Source organism: Apis florea, unplaced genomic scaffold (assembly GCF_048593485.1).
Source record: "Apis florea isolate Af1SG1 unplaced genomic scaffold, ASM4859348v1 contig_2495_pilon, whole genome shotgun sequence".
Classification (NCBI taxonomy): domain Eukaryota; kingdom Metazoa; phylum Arthropoda; class Insecta; order Hymenoptera; family Apidae; genus Apis; species Apis florea.
The window spans coordinates 5,024,164-5,046,915 of NW_028256595.1; the positions used below are offsets into that span (position 1 = coordinate 5,024,164).

The 22,752-nt window shown below is 43.6% G+C and overlaps 2 protein-coding genes across 2 annotated transcripts in view; both read left to right on the forward strand.

Annotated features, from left to right (window-relative positions):
- Positions 1 to 12,195, forward strand: part of Aos1 (SUMO1 activating enzyme subunit 1) — a 64,306-nt gene extending 52,111 nt beyond the window's left edge. The window contains exon 8 of the transcript XR_015291729.1: positions 11,718 to 12,195. The gene's annotated coding sequence lies outside the window, so the exon portion shown is untranslated. The remainder of the gene's footprint in view (positions 1 to 11,717) is intronic.
- The window catches only part of LOC100864414 (uncharacterized), a 50,246-nt gene continuing 39,211 nt past the window's right edge, over positions 11,718 to 22,752 (forward strand). Inside the window, exon 1 of the mRNA XM_086906971.1 lies at positions 11,718 to 12,127. The gene's annotated coding sequence lies outside the window, so the exon portion shown is untranslated. The remainder of the gene's footprint in view (positions 12,128 to 22,752) is intronic.

The window sequence follows — 22,752 nt, forward strand, 5'->3', positions numbered from 1 at the left end:
TCCTTCTTCCCTCCTCCTCCTCCTCATTTTATTTCTCCTTTCTCTCGAACGAATTAAAGAACTCACCCCTCAACCGTTTTCCCACAGAACCGATGTCGAATAAAGGAGAAAAAGATTCCGGTAATAATAGCGTCCTCGCGTCGAGGCAACGCTGCTCTAGCCGAGTCTATTCAACCTGTCATTCGCGTTTTGCGGTCACCATTGTGATTTGCAATGGTAACCCTTCGCACATCCTGCCTATTGTCGCGAAAACGCTCGTCCCTCTCTCTCTCTTGCACCCCTCTTGCAAACCTCGACCGTTTCTATTCCACTCTAGACCACCGTTCCTTCTTTTATTTCCCCGTCCTTCCTCGCTTTCCTCGCGTGCGTTATCCAATATGGGTTTTTTCTAGTTTTAACTCGCTTCTCGTAATTTATTCCTCGTCCCCCGTTTATTACGCACTCTTATTAAATCCATTTCCGGGATACCTTTTAAATAATTTTTATTATATAATAAGATTTCCATTATTAATAAGGTTTATGAGGGATCTTATAAATAGATATACGTTCGTTCGTTCTTCTTTCGATCCGTTTACTCTGCGCGCTTCGACAAGTTTTAAGAATAAAATTATTTAACATTCAATCGAAATTGCGTTTATTAACGCGGTTCCACTGTTTCTTTCCAATTTTTTCAATTTCAATCCCTCTCTATTTCTCCTCGATATTTTCATTCTCCACGTTCAATCCTCGCCCCCTTTCCGTTCCTTTCTATTCTCACCCTCCAGGGGGTCGCGCTCAACTCGAAGCATGTTTTTAACGAGAAATTTACATTTCACGCGTCCTCGAGCGAGTCGACACTTCATCCACGGAATCGACGTAATTATCGAATTATACGTGTATACGTATATGTATGCCTCGCATCAAAAAGCTGTTACTCCTGTCTGCTCTCTACCCTTGCGTTTCCTTTTCCCCGTTTTCCTAACAGGGTATCACGGTTAGTGAAATTGAAGTGTTTGCAGGGGTGCGAGGTCGTGCTGGTTATGCGAGCTCACGTTAAAACGTATTGTTATTTACCTGATCGAGCTTAACTCTATAACAAATTTTCTAAACTGTGTATATATATATATATATTTAAAAACGGTATAAAATGTTATATCCAAGAATTTTTGATTTTTGTCCTAATTTTTAAATTTCAAGATAAAAATTAATTTTACTCAATTAATAAAATATCAGTCAACATTAAACTCGACATTCATGGCTAATATTTTAATAATTTCCATTATAATTTTTTACTTCAACTACAAAAGTGATGATTTATTTTATTACGAACTAACTTTTATTCGAGGTTATGACGCGATTGATAAAGCGTGGATAAAACTTGGGACGACGAAGAACACTTTGAGAACGTTCGGCGTAGCGCGAAGGGTTGAAGAAATAGCGGCTCGATCGATTGTCTCGTTTGATTGAGGGTTTGCGTAAGGCGGTGGAAAAGGGAACGAACGGCGGCGGTTGGGCTAGGTCAGTTACCCAGTCGGAACGAATTGGGTCAAGACGGAGTAACAGCTCTCTCTCTCCCTCCCTCTCTCTCTCGGGGACGGTTTTGTATTATGCGCGAGACGACATATGGTTGCCGTTCGGACCTACATTGTTATTCACGAGTGTTTGCTCCTTCTTGGAAGGAACGTTTGCGTTTCTTCGAACAATATCGTATCTTTAGCTCCCGTTTTATCGAAACCTTTTATTTTTCAACCTTAGTTAGTTTTTACAACTTTTTTTTATCTCTTTTTCTTAAATTCTCAAATCGACTAATTAACCATTTTCTTGAACCTTGTTGCGTACGATCTTTTCACGATTTACGATCGACGGATATTAGAAATTTAAATTGTAACAAGAGTTTCGAATAAAATTTGAATAAAAGAATCGAGGGTAAAGATACGTGTTTAAAAAAAAAAAATCGTTTGAAAAAAAAAGAAAGTAGGGTGCAACGTCTACCCTGCACCGGTCTCCTCCCGCTTCCTCTTCCCGTATTAATTTCTGATTACAGGTTTGCGAAATTGTGTTTCGTGTTTCCCGCGTCGAATAAATTCCGGTTTCCGTTTCCCCCCGGAGTTAACCGATACGTCACCCGCTCCTCCCTCACTTCCGCGGTAATTACCATATTTCACCGGCCCCGAATTCGAACTTTCAATTTGTCCAATAAAATTCTCATCGATCGGGAAGGGTCTCTCTGGTGGTGGTCGACGGCAATATTTCTCTCAGCCGGTGGAAGATTTTCAAATGAATCGTCCGGGGTGTTTCTAACAACAAACAAATGGTCGTCAAGCGCTTCTAATTTTAAGCGCAGTCGTTAAACGGGACACGACGGGTTAAATTAAGCGGTGATGCGTTACGCCGCCGGTGCATTTCGATTAGATTATACTCGCCTATCGCAGAAACAACTCGCGGGCTCGGTTACAAACAATGCATCGGGGGGCCAGTTGATGACGCTCTAATGTTTTCCCGTGTCACGCGACACCGTGTCGATTAACGCGTCGGCTTATCGAGAAGCCAAGTTTGCCGTGCAGATTTTCGACAAGCCTCTTCTCCGAGGAGAATGTTTCTACGAAACGTTCGCTTACAATTTTCGTTACAGGGAATTTCTTTGCTGGAAATCTTGTATCATTGATCCGATCAAAAGAAACGTATATTCCAAATCTTTGCTCGGCAAACTTGAAAGAAACAAGATTAGAAGAGTCTGTTTATATCGCGACCCGTAATTCGAAACACGATAGAGAAGAGGCTCGTGGTCGTTTACAGTTCTCGAATATCGATCGAAAGATATTTCAAATGTTTCCAAACAACTGCACACTTCGCCTCTCCCGTGCATTCTACTTACTCCACGTCTCTGCCTGCATTACCAAACTCAAAGACTGTGGCGCCATTAAGGGTGGAAATTCAGGGTGCGGGAATTCAGGATGCGAAATTGGCGCTGCAACGTCCGCCTCGAGGCAGCGGGAGGGTTCGAGATTCGAGCGGTGCCCCGCCACGCAGGTTAGCCCCGCCGCGTTATACTCGGTCCCTAGAGTGCAACTATGCCTTTGGCTTTGATGTTGTAGCCCGCGTGATGACCGCTCCACGTCGACTAATAGGTGAAACCTCCCTTCGTGCGCGCACACACACGCAACGGATGGATGCATTATCCGAAAGGGGATGGTTCGAAGCTGGATGATGGCGCGAATCGAAGGCTGGCCGCCAGGAGGTAGCCGTGTAGCGGAGAGAGGATCGACAGCGTCCGGATGCTCGGTGGATGCCTTACGGCTGCTAGCCGGACACGTATTCCACTGATTCGGCATATCGTGAAATGCAATTATCGTGGCGGATTGAGCGGACCTCGAATTACTGATCCGCCATGACGATTTAGTCCGCCATACTATCAGATCGCCCGATTCGTACGATTCGCGATCGTCTCGATCTCTGCTTTTTCGAAAGCTGTGCCTTTCCCCCTTCTTTTCCGCGTTTAAGGGAAAAGAAGATGGAAATTTAGAAATTAAGTCGAAATTGCATTTTGAAATTGTTTCGTCGATATTTTCCATCCCATCGTTTTCTATCCCTTCTATTTACAAAGAAAATTGAATTTCGATCGAGCAAACAATTAGCACGCGCAGGTAGTCAAATACGTAAGAATAATGGAGAGAGGCGTCCAGAGGCGTAAATCATTCGGTTCCAGGAACATCTTTGGGCGATCCGTGTCGACGTCGGTGGCGGTACATAATTCTGGATTTAGTGTCCGCCTTAAGGCTGTCGTCCGAGTTTGAGAATCGAGGCCGGAGCCGGCGAGATACGTGCATCGTGATTTGTAGACGTCAATACAGGGGTTACGCGTGACGTATCTCACCGATCATAATTACATCCTGTTACCGGAGATCCTTCCTTCGTGCTCCACCTATACTCCACGTCGTCTAATTCCATCCCCTCCGTGGAGACGTGCTTCGAGGTCCTCCTGATTTACCGGCTTCCTCTCGTCCAATGACTCTGACCCTCATTTCCGGCCAGACGAGTCGTCAGAATTATAGCCTTCTATTATCCTCCGCTTTATTCGTGATAACGTAACGATTTTTCGTCTGAAATAAAAAATTTTTCAAGCTATGAAAAATAAAGCACGAGACTATTTTTGAAAATGGTCAAAGAATTTTCATCAGTTGTTGCGAATGAAACGACTCAATTTCTCGTAGCTCTTTCCCTTTTTGAAAATAATATCAATCGAAGTTTAATATAATAAGATAGATTCGAGCTATATTTTTCTTTTACGAGTTTTTTCTATTACGTCGTTTCTATAGAGAATATTTTTGAAGATGTATTTACGAGAATAAAATATCTCGTGTCATCACATTTGTTTCGTGTCCCACAATCGTACATTGTAACAACGTGTACGCGACAATTGCCACTATGTCATTCCAAAGTATACATTCACAAGGGGATTTTATTAAATCAAATAAGGGTGAGGATAAATCTGGCTTGCCATTCGAAATATCTGTCCGCTGTTCGCTTCGTGCTTGCTGGTAGACGAAATTTTACGATCGACATTTCACGTCGTAAATTAAGGACACGCCTCGAATTTTTTTTTATACCTTCTTATATCCCGCTTCACCCCTCTTGCCTAAATCATAATCGCCGGTAAAAACGTTGCTAAATATCAGGCGGTACTATTAGTACTAAATACGGTTATAATGCAGACGTTGGGGTTGGAAAGGGTATAAACAGCCAGTAAATCAACAACCTTAACCCTTGCTGCGCTGAAGGGGCTCGATGGAAGAACACGAAACGAAATGTTTCTCGTTCACTGACTACGAAACATTAAATTTTCCTTTGTCAATTTTTCGATGAAACTTCTAGTTCTACAACAAAACTAGAAAATTAGAAAATATAATCGTGCATTAAACGTTGAGAAAAAGCAGAACGCATATTGTTATTGTTAAAAATGCACGAATGCTTATTTTCATAATTTTAACTTCGGTCACCTGTATACAATGAATATACGAGTGAATAAATTTGTGTATTCATATTCATAATTGGCCTTAAGTATTATCCATTGCTAAAAGTTTCACCATTTTATTCACTCAAATATCGAACGAACTTTTCCTTCCTTCTCAAAATTAAAAAATTCGATCCCAAGAAATTAAAAAGGAAAAAAAAAAAAAAAAAAGAAGAAGCAAATTATCTTTACCTCGAACAAATTCCCGAAAGCAACAATCGTCTCGCCGTCATCGAGCCCGAAAAAAATCGCAAAATTAAGTAGATTCCATTCGATCCGTTCGAAAGAAACCAAGCGAGATCTTCTCCTCCCTCCTCGAAGTTCCTCCTCGACGACAGAAACGGGATTGCGAGGAACAAGTATCGAAGATACGCCACGATTCCTTCCTTCACACGAGGAATCGTCGAATTAATCCGCCATTAATATCCTCGTCTCTCCGAGAGGAGAGAGCCGGTCGAGCGTGTAAAGCTTCTCTAAACAAGCGGCCGCGTAACAAATGGGAGTCGGTTCTCATTCATGGCTCGGTTTTAATGCCGCGGCCATGTATGCATACGGAGCGGAAGTTGATTAATGCCGGGACAGTGGGGATCGAGATCCTCCACGATTAATCAAATTAAAGGGTGGAAGCGCGAGATAAAACTCGCGCGCCCGTGGAAAAGTCCGGTTCAGACGGACCGGTGGCGGTTGTCTCCTCGCATCCTCCTCGAGGCCGTTGAGAGGAGATGAAAAATGACGAGCATGGCTTATCTGTATCGGAGGAGCCGCGAGTTGGACACCGCCCTTGGGGAGAAGAGGCGTGACCGGAGCGGGGCAAGCTGACCGGCCGGAAAAGATACACGGGGTGCCTCTGTGAGTAATGACCGCTCGAATTTCGACGTTTAAACGGTGCTCCAGAGTCTCCTCCAGGAGGGAAGAGGGTTGGGAGAGGATTGATTCGAACGTTGAACTCGGAAATCGAATAAATTTTCGATCGAGAATGTTTCTTTCTATCGAATTATCATTGTTCTCGAAGTTGGAATTGTTAACCCTTTCGCCACTATACAGTCGCTGTGAATAAGATTATACGATGTGACGAGCGATTCGAGTATCTTTCTCTGGAAACGATATTTTGTTTTTATCATCGATTTTTTTTTTTTCTCGATAAACACCGTCGAATTGTGAGCGGCGGAGAAATCGGCCGTAGCGAAAGGTTTAAAATTTCGATTCGAGCGGACCTGTGTTTAGAATTAGAATCGATGATATATTAATTTATTCGAGCATCGTGGATTCTCGCACGAGTCGTGGCCATGGGAAAATTTCACATTCACAGGGCCGGGAATAATATTTCTATCGGGCGGTTAACAACGATTCCACCTATTCTAACGTCAAAAATCGGTACGTGCCGAAAGGCCTCCAAAGGCCGATCTCGTCACACGCGAATCTTGCAGCCACGTCAACCGTGGCTGACATGTACCGGACAAGCACGTTGGATGATCGGTGTGTGTGTGTGTGTGTGGAACGTCGAAAGAAGACCAACGCGGCGAGGACGGCATGTAAATGAGTAATTGTCCCGCGAGATTAGCGACACTGATGTCCGTTGAGAGGAGGGGGCTCTCCTTCTCCCTGAAAGAGGAGAATACGATAAAGGGAGAGAAAGAGAGAGAGAGAGAGAGGAGGCGAGCCATGACTTATCTGTATCGAGGACTCTGCAGCACGTTTCTCTCGAGAGGCGTGACAATCGTAATCCCGATTCGTTCGAGACGTTTGAATGGGAACGAAACTGGACACTGGTCAGCGAAAGGTGCAGGATGAAGATCCTTCGTGGGTAGCCATTCAAGCCCTGGTGATCGAGGATTAATGATGCGCGACGCCATTTGTTACGTCCAATATCTCGCTATTAAGGTTCGAGGGAGGGGAAGTGGAAAAAAGAGGATCGCTCGCAAATTTTACAAACGTTTCGCCCCGATATTCTTAAATCAATTACGCCTCGATCGAGGAAACGTTACACGGTCAAAAGATCTAATCTCCCTCGTTTAATTCAATTCAATATACGTTCCCTTCGTTTCTAAATATATACCCAACCTTTACCCCGAGCGCGTCAAACCCACCCTTTCCGTCTCTCGAGCTTGCTCGACGAACTGAAAAGACGCGTCCAGCCACGGTGATCCCTCATCGCTCTGCGGGATCAGGTTCCTCTTCCACGAGGATCCTCCCTGTATATCGTGGTTCATATATCGCGCATCGCTCGCCACGAACAACAACGAACCCTTCCCCTCCCCCCGAAAAACGTGGATTCGTTTCGCGATTCAAAACCTATGCACACCTGACCTGTGTGTGCATCACCTTTGACGATTTACACGTCAAAAGGAGGGAGGAGGAACGAGAGTAATCTCTTCGAATAAACGAGAGCCACAAAGGGCCTCGATGGCGAGCCGATAAGCGGAACAAAGTTAAGTGGGACGATAGAAAATTCGGAGGGCGTACGACTCGGGGATTTTTCGCGACGAGGGTGGCTAGACAGAAGCGCGGCGGAAGCGCTGAAATAAAGAGATACGGAGATACGGAAGGGTGTGCGTGTGTGTGTGTGTGTGTGTGTGGAGAGTATTCGCAAACACGCGAATTTCAAAAGGCACTCGACTACGCCGATGTCCCAGCGCGTAAGCGACGCAGGGCCCTTTGACGACGTATGCAAATACAGATCGAGCATGATAAATTGCTCTTGTCAAGACACCCGGTATTTCGCACGAGCCTATAGAAAACCCGTTTCCACGGGGGAACGGATTCCGCATATAATTTTCGTTCGTTCGCCGACGGTTGGAGAATTCTCCTCCTTTCCTTCGCCTACTCCTTTCGTACCCCCGCCGCTCTCTTCCGCTGCGAAACTTTCGCGAGATCTCTCTCTCTCTCTTTTATCACCATTCTCACCCCGCCTCGACGAATTTTGAATTGGAAACGTCGCGACACGTGCGCTCCATTCCGCGAGCAATGATCGAACGTCGAGATGGAAACGACTCGTTTATTTCAATATCGACGGAAAAAATACGGAGAGGAAATTTCTTCTATTCGCGACAGTAGTTGGTCGACTCGAGAAACCGAATTAGATTTTAAAAAAATAATGTGTAAATATATTTCATCATGCGAATTCTCTATTCCCTTTTCTTTTCGCTATAATGTTAAGCCAAGAGAGAATCGTTAAGAATCTTACCGATTCATCTGCCGATAAATTGCACGTACTGGAAACTAGTTCGGCCATCATCTCGTGTGGCGGAGAGAACGATTGGACGGAAGATTTATGTCGCGTTTAACAAGGGCTGCTGCGCCTTTTGTCGAGGCGGTGGTGGCAACATCACGCCTTCACGACTCCGACAGGGAGGGAGGTTACATCTATCTGGCTGTCATATCGCGTTTAATGCAAGATCTCGACCGGTCGCGAGGCTGGTCCACGATTTCGTGGCTAAATCGTCTCATTAACGGGTCTCGTGGGGGGTCTCGGCCCATTTGCATCACACTCGCCCCCCGTCCCCCTTTGGAACCGGTCCAGCGACACCGTATTAACCCAGTGAGACTGTTTTTACGAGGGACTATTTATTTGTCGTACGGTGAAAGATGCTCGCTGTCAGCCTGGGAATGATCTTTGTCTCTTGTTGCTTGGTTTAATAATAATTCTTGGAACGATCCATCCCGCCATCATTTCTTTGCAACGTTGATAATCGTTCGTCTTTCCGTTGATTATTTTTCATCATCGTAGAATCGTAAAATTGAAGCTTAACACGTATTTCGGCTCGTATACGTTCGAAATTCGTTTCATCGATTAAATTGCATTAAAAGTTGAATCCCCGTTTCAAAACTTTTATCTACCTTGAGAGTAATTAGTTTTCTTCGCCAATTCTTGTTTCTTTCCAATATAAATTCAAAAATCTTTGTTCTTCTCTGTCGAATAAGGAATATTTCAGTAACGAATTTTTAAAGACAATATTTCGAAACACTTTCGGCATTCAGCTATCAAAAATCTCGAAGTAACTCCATAGTATATAGATAAAAATCTATATTGCGTCAGTAGTTTCACGTGTATGTAAATTTATTCATTTGATGCATATCTTGGCGAATCTCCGCAGCGGACGATTCAATTACCATTTTCCACGAGGTTCTTCCTCCATTTAGAGACCCCCGTTGCACTTAATCGCGGCGAAACGCGTTTCCGATACGGGGAGCGCTCCCTCCCTCCCCTTAATTTCGACGGAGGCAGACGCGATGCGCTGATTTTCCCGACTCTCCAATTTAATCAGTGACCGTGGAAGGACCGGATGCAACGAAACCGGATCTCCTGATGGAAATGCAAATGTCATCGGTCCGCCTGTCCCATTCGAAATTAGGCTTTTCGCTCGTTGGAAAATTTTCGATACAGACGTATTGCGAATTCGAATATGTTTAAATGCTTTGCATCCGTTTCACCGCTATCGATAAACGTTTGAAAAGAATTTGTTGTTTTCGAAAGAGATAACAAATATTATCTCGATGAGATAGACAGATTAAAATATCCGATTATAAAGGTTTATTTACAGATATAATAATTGAATTTATATATAATTGAAAAAGAAGTTAATCCTTTTTTTTAGAGGAACAGATAAAATAATGAAATCTGAAATCAGGTAGATCCGCGAAATTTGAAAATAACAATTTGAGCATTTATTAGAAATAAATGATTATTATCTGTTACTTTGCAACACGAACGAAACGTTGCAAACATTTGACTTAACAAACTATTATAAATATATGTTCGATACATTTCTTTGAAGTCAAGATCACCTCAAGATCGGACCTTGATCTTTGTAAAAAATCCAAATATTATTTCCCTTACCTTGAAATGCTTCTCTTGAAAATCCTATACCAAAAGATTCTGAAAAAAAAGAAAAAACAATTCGAAAATTAAACCTCTTTTCGCAACGTATATTCAATTAAAATCGAACAAAGTAAATCGCTCGTCTTTGCGATATTTAACGGAATCTTTCATGTCGGGTCGCAAACGGGTGATCGACACGATCTCGATCAGTGGTCGATGTGTCACCGAGCCACGTCGCTCGTACGAGAAACGCGTCCAGAAAAGGCGAGGCGATCGCTTGGAAATTGAAGCCGCAGAGGTGGTAGGCTCGCTCGGAAACCGTGCACCCGAGATTGGCTTCGCGGAAACGCGATCTCGCACGGCAGACGACCCTCTCCTCCCTCCCCTCTGTTAACAGTCTAATTAAGATAGTAACTTGCTACTAGTGATAACGGGCAACCTGGATCGCGCACGTGGAACGCGTTGCGAAACAATTTCGACGGGTGAAACGGTACACCGGCGACGACCTCGCTCGCTTAAAACTCTAGAAACCCCGTCGTGCAACGGTTTATAGACATCGTTTCCTTTTGGAAAACGATCCGCACCGTTTCCCAGCGATAGAGTTTCATTCTCAACTCTGGCTGAGAAACGAGTCGTCTACCATTATTTCCTTGCCAACGAACGAATAATCAAACGAATTTTTCTTCGAACAAATCCTTTGGAACAAAGATCTTTCGTGCACGAGAGCGAAGTCGTTTCGAAAGAGGCATCGACGAAATCATTAACGAACATCATTCACAGCCTCTAGCTTCTACGGAATCTCGCTTAGCGCCACAATTCTCCTCGTTTTAAATGAATTTTCTAGAGCAAATATAGTCTTCTCTATTCAGAAGGCGCGTTATTCGCGTGACGAGGGACCCGTGGAACGCCATTATCTGCTTCTCGAAAAGCCACCCCCCTCTTATCTGGCAAATCGGCTGAAGCGACGACGAGAACGCGGAAACTTACTGCGTGTAACGACGTTTTCCAGGGTGAAAAGCGTGGATAAAAACGGAGGCAGGGTGAAATCCTTGTACAGAGACGGATTTCCGAAATACGTGGGCGCAGCACTTGCAAAAATTATAAAGAACAATCGTTGAATAACTCGCGTATTTCGCGTCGAACGACACGTCTTATCACCGCCACTTTCGAAAACAGAATGACGCCGTGTGTTGTCGTTCTTGTCGCCGAGCTCGATTCGAATTCGTGGAAACTCGAATTTCTACGAAATACCTTCGCAAATGTAAACACGCTCGAAATACGCTCTATAAAGGCGATATATATAAACACGAAATGACTCGGTATTATTAATTTTAACACACGTTTTCGATCACGCGTAAAATTTATGTAACCAAATATTAAAATAAAATTCCATCGAACGTTTACGATATAAAATTAATAGATAGGAAAAAATTTTCTCAAATCGAAACTTGAAAGTTTCGAATCTTTTCTAATCGCTCGTGGTGTTTTTTTTTTTTGCATCAATAATTGTTTTTCAGATTTTTGCATGAGAGCGTGCTTAATATATATATATACATATCGGAAAAAGAGATTTTTATTCGCTCAAGTGTTGGTGGAAAAGGAGAGGGGTGGAAAAGGAAAGTGGAAGTTAATTGGATATACGCGAAGAATGTACGTGGTTCTAAGAGTGTTTGGAAGAATGTATGGAGTGAAGAAGTGTACTTGTAACGCGAATAAAGGATAGAATTATAACGCGAGAAGAATAATAAGAATTTTCGCGTGGAAAATTTTATAAAAATCGACTCCATCCATTTTGAACGAATTCTATACACATTTTTATCTTTAAACGCGAATTCCATAAAAATTCAAACGCGATCTTCAAATATCGAATTAAGGAGCAATTTTTTTTTTTTTTTTTTGTCTTTTCAGGAACAACAATTATCCAAACTCGACAACCACCTTGACTCCTCCAAATCGTCGATTGGCAATTTTTCACACGATTCCAATCCTGGGACGAGAGACGGTTGGGAGCACGCGAGTCTGCACAAAGGCGCATCGTCGCGGAGAAATTTATCGCGACAGGGCGACGACGGCGGTGAAAAGCGGCGAAGAAAGAAGATAGAGACGAGAGGGAGGGAAGGGAGCGCACGGCAATCTCGTGAATAGCCCCGCGCCTTCCACAATCGTCGCGAATCAATTCCCAGATTGATTTTGCACCGGGTCACAGCCGATTTCTCAGCTTTCTCCACTCGCAGAAGGCTCTCGTCGCACGTCTTCCATCCACCGAATATTTTCCCGAATGAAAAATGGACCGACTGGAATGCAATATACGACGGATGGTAAGAGGTAACAGTAGCGAAACTTGCTTGTGATCATCATGTTGGTAATAAAAGTGATATTCCAAGAATTTTTTTACCTTCGAAGTTTCCCTTTGAAGTTGCGTTCGACTGCTGTATACAGTATATATAAATCGCGAAAAATTTATTTTTGAAAATTCGATTATAGAAGTGTTTTATCTTTCGATTTTGTCTTTGAATTTTTGATTGAAATCATCGGTGAAAATTCGAGCAAACGGATGTTTAAACGTGGAAATTTTACGTTCGTGAATACAAAAATTATCCATCCAATCGTTCCTCGTTTTGGCTTCGATTAGAGTTCAAAGAAAGATCGACGTAAAGGAACGATTTAAGGACCGTTGTTTCGTGGTTAATATATAATGAACGATCGAACGGGAGCTGGTTTTTTCGATTCGGACGAGCATTAACGTCGAGACGAAGTGCACGGATCGGGCGCGACAAATGAACGCGAGAAAGGGAATCGAGAGGAATCGAGTACGATTGGCAAATTGGTTCGACAACAATGTGATTTATTGGCAGGAACGATCGCTGCGGGAGATGATCGATATTGTATCCGCTTTTTGAACGTTCATTACCGATTGGAGTATGTACGATGATCAAACCGATCGATGGGTGTGCGGCACGCGAACGAGGAATAGGAACCGAGTATAGGTTGTCGAATATTTTCGGTGATGGGATGGAGAGGAGGATGCGAATGCGTTGGTTGGAAGATATTTGTATCGAGATCGTTGCACTTTTTCAGAAATTAAAAAAAATTTTAATGAAATGTAATCGGAAGAGCACCAATCTTATCCTTTAAAACGCTTTTTCCATTTATCCTCGTAAAGAAAAAGTAATTTTTAATCAATTATATTAAAATTAGGAAAATTTTGAGCTATTATAACTTGATGAAAGATAATGACTTTCGAGCGAGGGATCATTACTTTACATTGAAGCACGAAACTTTACTCCTTAAAACGCTTTTTCGTTTATACAGCTTCCAGTTCCCAAGATATCGCAAAGAAAACGCTTCTTATCACCGATCTATTCCAAAGACTTTGAACGAGTGATCCGGAATCTTATCCATCTAATCTTTTTAAATATAAAAAAACTTTGAATTCTTATATCTCTGTAATCGATCGAGATGAAAAAAAAAAAAAAAACTTCACTCAATGGCACGATTTCCTCTATATTTTGAATTAGTTTCGTCGTCGAAATTCTCACTTTCTTCTCACGATTTTTTTTAAATAAATCTTTATAAGAAAATTTTTCGAAGTTTTTCCTACGTTGATCAATAACACTCGATATATATCATTATTTCCACATTCACATCTCTCTGAACGAGAAACTTCCGAGCGAAAAAAATATACGAAATACGTAGCTCGGGAAACTTTCCACCCTCGCCTTTCTTTACCGACCAAGGTGTGATTTAATATTCCCTGCTTATAAAACGTCCCCCTTTTGCGGGTGTTCGGCCAATGATCCAAAGATGGGAAGTTGCACGCCCATTAGCGATGGTTTCGACGTCATTAAAAGAAAGAAAGAAAGAGAGAAAGAAAAAAAAAGGAAGATATAAAAGAGAGTTTGAACCGAAGCGCGATATATTTTTCAAACGGATGGGCACGCGCGAGCGCGGAAACTCGTCGTGGCGCGAATCGAGAAGCGAAAATTCCCGTGAAAGGGGTCTTTGACGGCGTCGCGAGCACGAGAACGCGAGGAGAAGGAGGAGGAGGGATCTCTTGGCGGGATCAATTCGCGGATCGGCACTCGCTTTCATTTCCATCGTGGCGTCGTCCTCCTCTCGCGCGGCCTTTTCCCGTGGATCGTGTTCCGGCTCTCCTTTGAGGCTGAACGGTCGATCGAGCCGGGCAAATCGTTTTCATAAGCCGGATCGATTAAGCCCCGGGCGATTTCGATTGAACCGATCAACCTTTAAATCCTGTGTGCACGAGGATTTACCGTTCAGCGTTTGATTAATTGACCGTTAGGTAAGAGGAAATTGCTTTCCCTCCCTGATCCTTTCTCGCCGAGTTCAGATTTCAGATTTTCTTAATTAAATTCCATTATTTCAAAATACGCAGAACAATTATATATATTAACGTATTATTCGCAAGAACGACGGGGTTTCGTTTCGATTCCACTACTCGTTCCCTCTTATTGAGATTTCTTCCTAAGCCGCGATTTAATCAATTAATCGACGCACGCGATCGAACACTTTTAAAAGAATTTAATCTTTCTATATATTCTTCTGAACGCAGAAAGCTGAACGCACACACGTTTTCAACAAAGTGCGAAGAGGGATTTCGCACGTGGATTCGTAAAACGCGATCGCACCCTTGCTATCCGTGTGGATATACACGGATCTTCAGAGTTCAGGAGTGCACCCTTTGCATCGCCGAGGAAGAAATGCATTCATCCAGGGGGATGGTGGAGAGGGAGAAAGGGAGAGTATCAGAAGGATCCAACCTCCTCCTCCTCCTCCTCCTCCTCCTCCTCTCGCTTCTCTCTCCCTTTCTTGAGCCCAGTTTCATCCCTCCCTTCCTCTCTCTCTCTCTCTCTCTCTCTTTCTCTTCCACCCTTTCTTTCCTTCTCCCGGTCCCTTTTTACAGCCAGGGACAGGACGTTGACCTGACCTGGTGAAACACATACGGAGATCCTTACACGGACTCTGAACCGCGTGGAACGCGGTGCACGCTCGAGAGAATGCACGATGCAATCCCGGGGAGAGGGATTTTTACATCGAGTTCCGGTGTAGAGAGGGAGGCGAGGGGAGACAGTGGTAATGGTTGGCTGGTAATGGTGGTGTCGCGTTACGTTGGCATCGTCAAAGCTGGTGAAACACCGCGGCTGGAAACTCCGGCAGGCAACGGAGATGAGAGGAGAGAGAGAGAGTCAAGATTCGCTCCGTTGCGGGAGCCCTCTTTCCCCCTTCCTTCTTCCTTCCTTTCTTTCATTCCCTACCCCCCCGAGTATAATCTCGCGGCCTCTTGCTTCGCGCGATCGCGGCTTTCACGTCTTTCAAACAGCCGGTTTATTTGCGCCGAGCAACGGGTGCAGGACGAGGCTATGCAAATTGTACGGCCTCCACGAGAAGGCCTCCGTCCTTTGAACCGACTTATCGAACCGACTGGACCGAGTCCGGAATTATTCACGGGGGTCGCTCGATGGAATGATTCGTCTTCGGGGAGTGGAGGAGGGGGTTTCTGACGTTCGGGAACAGATTACCAACCTTTTCCATCTTTCAGCGCATGCGAATTGAATATTTCACGTGTATTATTATTATCTTCTTTTTAAATTTAAATCCGGATATCTCTTTTCCTCTCGATCGTTGTGAAATTGTTAAATTCAAGAAGTGGTCAATTTTATTATTCGCGTTTTACTTCTAAATACGAATCATTCGTCGAATGAATCGGTATTGGCTCCGATCGATGTCTACACGAAGTATTTTTGATCTCGGGGGATGAGCGGGGCGACCGATCGACTCGGGTGAAAGGGGAGGATGGGGAAGTCGCGAGGGGGATGGAATTCCGGGTTATCGGGTTCGAATATAATCAGGGGGTATATGGTAGAGGATCGAGCGATTCGAGAGAATTCGTAACGCGTCAACGATACTGCGTGGCGTGGTGGTTATTCGGGTGCATTGATCCGGTCAAATGCAGGGCGGTGAATGCGTTAAGTGCAGTCTTATATGGGTGAAGTGGGGAAGGGTGCGGCCGGAATAGTGTGTAACGCGGCGAGGGAAAGGGGTTACACGGTCTTGGAGAGGGAGGGGATATCTTTGGATTGGATCGAAGGATGGAAGGAGAAAGTGAGGGAGAAAAATATGCGAGAGGGAGAGAATGCCATACTTTATGAATACACCACCATTCAACCCGCTTATTACTTCCTATACAGGCTGATCCTAGGCTGTCGTTACAGGCTACAGCTGTTTTCCATGCGGATATCGTTCAATGTTACCACGATTTTATTGGAGCGAATGTGGAAAGTGAAGTTTTACTCGAAAATTTAACGAATCAATACATCTGTTTGACGGATCGATATTCGCATTGATGAAAAGAATCAAAATATATATTATATTTATAATTCAATCCAAAGAATAATACGAAAAATGTACTCTTAACTTTTACAACAGAAACTTCGCAACATGGTTGAGAGAAATTATAAGAGTAATTTTGTTCTTTCATCTTTTCTCGAAAAGATCTCCCCTCAGACCTGTCCCAGTCGCGAGAATCAGCCTCTACGTCGACTTCTTTCTTTGGATTATACGCATATATATATATATACACACGCGCACGGTCGCGCGAAGAAGAAGAGGAGAAAGAGATGGAAATACCATGCATCGTCACCACTCGCGTATTGATAAACATTCCGTGTATGGAAATAACACACGTGCAACCCTCCTTTGATGCGTTGCGGTCGCGTACGCGTAAACACGTTCTTACTTCCCGGTTGCGGCCGTGCACCGTTTCGCTTCTCGATCAATGCCTACCCTCCTCGAGTGTTTTCGTTATTCAAAATCGTTGGCTGGAGGTTGTTAGCCTCTTGAGTAGTTGGCCTCTTTACCTGCGCCAAGATTTCGTTATTGTATTGCGTTCGTGGTTTCGACGTTGCTGTTCTTCAGTACCATTCAGGACCAGGTGTTTAACTGGAGTTGGGAATAGCTGGGTTTTAGAGAATTTGCTCGTGTTTTATTGACAGTTTGCCCGAAAAGCTTCTACCTGCTGTTTAGATTTTCTATCGATTCTCGCAGGTGGATCAATTTTTGTATTTGTTTTATATATATATATTAAATTTATTTTTGAAAAGGAATAAGAAATCAGCTCGAATCGAATTCCTCGTTTTGATCTATTGAAAATCGAAGAAATGTAAAAGAAAGAGAGAGAGAGAGAGAGAGAGAGAGAGAGAGAGAGAGAGAGAGAGAGAGTAAAAGTCGTGAAGGAACTTTCTATAAAAATCGGGATACGTCTGATAAAAGGATTGAAACGTATGAAATATTCGAGGCATTCTCGAGGCCGGAATTTCTTATTCCACGAAAGTAGGAAGGGCGGCTCGCGTGCGAAATCGTTGCTCCTTGGGTATTTCTTCGCTCGTCTAATCGCCTGACGGAACGATGAATATTTCAAGAAATCCTCCCTGTCGACGAGACGTTGATCGCGGTCGATAAATAATAAAACATTTTCAGGACCCGGGTCAACCAACCCTGATCGCTTCGAAAACGCTTCTTTCTCACCCTCCCTCCATCCGATATTATTACACCGTTAAAATCAAGTAACCGAAGGAAAAAAATTACTTTAATCTACCCCCGAACAAACAAAGCTTTTTTTTTTTTCCAAGCTTCCATGAATTCAATCATCAATCCCTGTAAATCCAAACCCTGCAATTCCTCCTCCAATCCACCCTCTCCATCTCACTCCTCGCGCGCATAAACATTTTTTTCCATCTCTCGCTTACTCGGTCGCTCAATCACTCCCTTGTTTACCGATTCGCACAAAAGCGCTCTTTTTTTCCCCCTCCCCCTATCTCTCGCTCACTCGTCATTCGTTCGTTTGTCCACTCCCCTCCTTCTCCATCCGCTTCGAGCACAAGCGCGATTCCCATCGATCCGTGGATCCGCGCGAACCCGCGAAATTCGAGGCTGAATTTTATCGACGGCTCGCGGGGCGGAGGATCGCCCATGGCGTAGGATTAACAACCGGATAATGAAGTCAGTGTTTCATGCCCTGTGAAATTGCGCTCGGGCGCTCCGCCCGCCATTCGATTCTCGCTTTGATTGCGCCATGGGCGAGAGCGCAATGCCCATAAACCGGTCCACCGTTGAGCACCGTCGCGATATAGAGAGAGAGAGAGAGAGAGTGGAAACCACGAGCCCACACCACGCCCTTCCCTGGATTTTCCGAAATTTCCCAGCTTTTCCGCCCGCGAGCTTCCGAACCGTGCGCGAGCTGCCATTCCGCTTTACGGACCTTTCACGCCGTATTACGCCCGCCCTTCCCGACGTGTTTTTTGAAAATTCCCGCTAAAACCATTACCGCTGACGGATGTTTCGTGTTGGAACTGTGTTTTCTTTTTTTTTTTTTTTTATTTTTCTTTTTTTTTTTTTTTTTTTTTTAGGGTCGTTGGGATACCAGCCTCGCGAGTACGAGTTTTTTCTCCGTTCTCTTCGAATGCACGCTCATTTGTTCGTTTCGCGTAGTTGGAATTGGAATTTGCGAGGATGGTTGAAGATGATTGTTTGTTATTTAGTTGATTAATCTGTAATACATGAAGCGTCGAGTAATTTGTAAGCTTCGTTGGTAAAGGCCTATCGATAATTTGATTCGTAATGTTATTATTTCAATGGTTCATCCTATATTCCAACCACCCTAATAATTCTCGATTATAGAACATTTGCACGGACGATTCTCGTTTCCTTTATCGGAAAAATCTAATAAATTTCCACGACTATTACCTCGACAACGTAAAATTGCGCACAATGTAAGTTCAAAGCCGATACAAACGCGGCCCCGGTTAATTCAATATACCGGTGGCCATCGATCAACGTGTCCCGTTTCCCAATTAAAATAAGACCCGGTCGATTTTCATGTAAATTCGAGAAATCCATAATGGCGCGCCGCGCGGTTTTACCCCGGCCGTTCAATAAATCGAGAGGAGTCGCAATCACCGTGGCTTTCAGTCCGCCCCCTCGTCAAGGGGTGCCCGTTGTCCATGGAGATGACGATGATGATGACGACGACCGATGATTATCATCATTGTGGCCCCCGAGTCCGATATCTCGCTGCAACCACCACCACGATCATATACCTCGATTTTGGGGCTCTACTCGACGCGCCTCCCCCCCTCTCTCTCTCTCTCTTTCTCTCTGCACTTTCTGTCTTTTCATTATTACGAAGCATAATGAAGCAGCCCCGGGTAAAAGCAATTATCCGTACGAACCGACGTTTTCATTACGGGTTATTTGTCAGCCGTGCGGTCGCGCGATCGTTATTACAGAATTCATCGGAATTAGACGATTTCTGTGCTACGCCTAATGACGGATCGGGCAGAGCAAGTCGAGAGGAAGTTGAAACAAACCCTTTCCAACGATTCCATGGTGAATCATCTCGATGATTCGAGAGGGTGGGCGTGATCCGGATGACGGTCTTCCTCTTGCGTACGATTGCCCTATGTTTCTGCGCATGCATTATAAACTATATGCTTTTCTACCGTTTCTCCAAATTGTGTAGGAAAGAAGAGGAGAGGAAAAATTAAAAAGAAAGAATATGTCCGAATTGCTGCAATTCGAAAGGGATGATTGCCCTTTGTTTCATTTCTGTTTGAAGATTATAAAGTACTTCTCTACCATTTCTCCATTCTCCAAACCGTGTAGAAAGGAAAGGAGAGAAAAAGTAAAAAAAGAATAATCGCGATAACACGCTCCAAATTGCTCCAATTCGAAACGTTTTCGAATTCGATGGAAGAATGATTGCCCTTTGTTTCATTTCTGCTTGAAAATTATAAAGTACTTTTCTACCATTTCTCCAAACCGTATAGAAAGGAAAAGAGAGAAAATTTTAGCAGGCTCCAAATTGCTCCCGCTCGAAAGAAGGATTACAGGCCCGCAATCCCCGGAAACAGCAACGACCAAAACCCGATCCATCGAAATTAAAGCATCCGCGCGAAAATCCCAGATTTACACCCATCTGGGACCACGATGATCTCGGCCACCGCGCGCTCGATGATTCCCGCTTTCGACTACGCCTTTCCTCTCTCCAGCCAACACGGGATGATGAACTACGTGGATTGAAAGCGATCACGGATGTTAACAGCGTTATAACACATCCGCTGCCGATATTGCAACGGTTGCGTGTGGTGTTTCGCGTGGCGGGAGGTCGCACGGGGAGGTTACGAACCCCCTCCCCCCTCGTGTAACGGAGAGTCGATCGAAAATCGAGGCGTAGAGAGAGAGAGAGAGAGAGAAAGAGAGATGAGAATCGAATTCGTCGTAGTCGAAAAAATTCGATTCGATCAGCTTTTCGAACGGATCTCCTTCTCTCCTTCGTTCTCTCCACGCCCCACTTTTTCCCACCTGTCCATCGGCGTGTTTCTCTCGAGTTCAATCGCGCCCCTGAACCGTAGTTTTCATCCCTCCATGAGACGCGTGCGACCGACTTGATCTACGGGCTTGTTTACCAGGCCGACGATATAAATCCCTGAAATCTGCCGAAATTCGGCGGGCTGGCACTTTCACGTTGCGTGAAATTGCGAAGGAATGGATTTCTTTGCGTCTTTTTGGATAATCAATGGGATTAGGAGGTTGTTGAATGTTTCGTGGTTTAATATTTGAAAAGAGAAATATTGTCCTTCCTCTTATATTTTTTGTAAAAATCATTACAATACACTACTTCAAGAAGCTTTTTAAAAATTAATCCTCTATGTTACGAAGAATTACATTCAACTAGTACAAGAGAAACTCTCGAAAATTGGAAAGATCATGCTATACCACTAAAAGCTACTCCAACTACTATTCTTAAGAATCAAAAAATTATAAAAGCAAAGAATTCATCATTTCCTCTCGATAATTCATCTTCGACGAGATTCTCTTCGATAAAGAAACAGAGGACAGAGGTTAACTAGGTGATCACCGGAATCGAAAGAAATCCATTAGCGCGTTTGAAACGGAATACCGTTTGCCGGCCGACGTTTCACCTGCCACGGCCAACAAACGGCCACGAACTGACAGCGGAGGAAAGCAACGCTGATAGCTTTCTGGTTTTGAGTTTCCCCGTGGCGCGAAATGTGATCCTTGTGCGTCTCGTGATTCGCGCCGTTGTATACAAACATATAGGTGTACGCTCGGAATAATATTCTTCACGCGCGAAAAACTGAAAGAAAATATCGGTGGATTGATTATGCGTTTTGCTAGGATAATTTTTTTATCCAAGTAAATTTTAGATTTTTAAAAAATACAGAAAAAATTTCCTGGAACACGATTAACACGTTCGTTGGGTTGAAACATTGCCAGTGCATAGGATGGACGAATTACATTTATAATTGAAGAAACTGATGATACGTAATTTAATATCGTTACGTATATTCTTTAAAAGAGAAGATTCATTCATAGGTGAAAGCACGCGAGTGAGAGCAGCACGCATCCATCAGAAAAGTATCGAAAAATTATAATAAAAATATTCGTGCTATGAACCAATCGTTTATCTAATCACAAATTTATCAAGTTGAAAATTATTCCTCGTCTTATATTTTTCACCCTGCAATAACAATTTAGCAATGTTAACGCACAAATAATAAAGAACGGTCACAATTGAAATTTATTACCAAGTATTAAAATTTTTGTTAGAAATAGATCCTGAGAAACTAGTATATGTATTATGTAGGTCGTGGAAAGCTCGGGCGATTCGAACTCACGCGGCGAGCAGAAGCTAAGAAGGAGCGTTTCGCGCTGCTTTATTACGAATTAAGCGCAATCCCGCGGCTGGACGCGGTGGAAAAGCGCGCGGTCGTAAACCGCGAATAATTTATGGTCACGGAGTATCCGTGATGGCGTGCGCGGACGTAATTTTTCCGCGATGTCTGATGGCCGTACGGATATTTTAAAGCCTCCGTTGGATGATATCGAAAGAAGCGTTCATAACACGGACGGGGAAGGTTTGTAGAGCTAAACGATTTCGAAGTGGTTTCTGGGAGTAGTTCTCTTTTATGGGGGCTTTGGCTTTTAGAGATTCGTTTGGTGGAGTGGAGTTTCGAACACCTCGTCCTCCTTCCATGGGGACCGTGCTTGCATCGACGAGTACTTCTTCATTTTTGCTACGATACGATTTATTTATTTACGTGACACTGAAATTTAATATCGAGAACGATGAAAATGATACATTTATAAAATCTAGACAATGATTCTAAGAATGTATTTAATTCTTTAATTATTATTAAAATTATTAATATTTAATACAAATCGTATCGAGCAATAGATCAGATCACCTTCGAGGACCAAGAAATCATTGTATATCTGCATAATAGATTTTAACTAATAATATATCTAGAAAAGTTAAAATAAAGTAATTAAAATTTTGCGAGAATCGACAGTCACATTATCATTATAAATCAATCGATACACGAATATCACGACCAACTGTCAAAAAATATCTGTTTATCTCAACAATTTCTCCAAAAAAAAAAAAAAACAAACAAAAATTACGCTCAATTTATCGCTATCTATTATCAGTCTATTATTCTCCCAACGGTGATTCCATCTTGCCCAACGATTCCTCCTTGTTTTTTTCGCCAAACAAAAGGCAGGGATGGGCTTCACCCTCTTTGATCCTGTTCCTCCGCATTTGCGCGCGCGCGAGTACACACGTACATGCGAGTAATAATGCGGCGATACAGCACAGTCGGTGCTTAGTAGTCGTATTATCGTGATCCGTGTTTGACCACGGTTCGCAGCCGTGGCTGTTTGCGCGATACACATCCGCGCAGATTGCTAGCAGTCGGATCACGGGAACGGGTCCGATGTATCGTTAAGATATCGAACGTGATATCAAGCGTCGAATATGTCCGCAGCACGTGTACGTACCTGGTAACGATCATGGCCGGAACGTTTCGAATCGCAGGCATCGATTCCCAAGCGGTTGCAG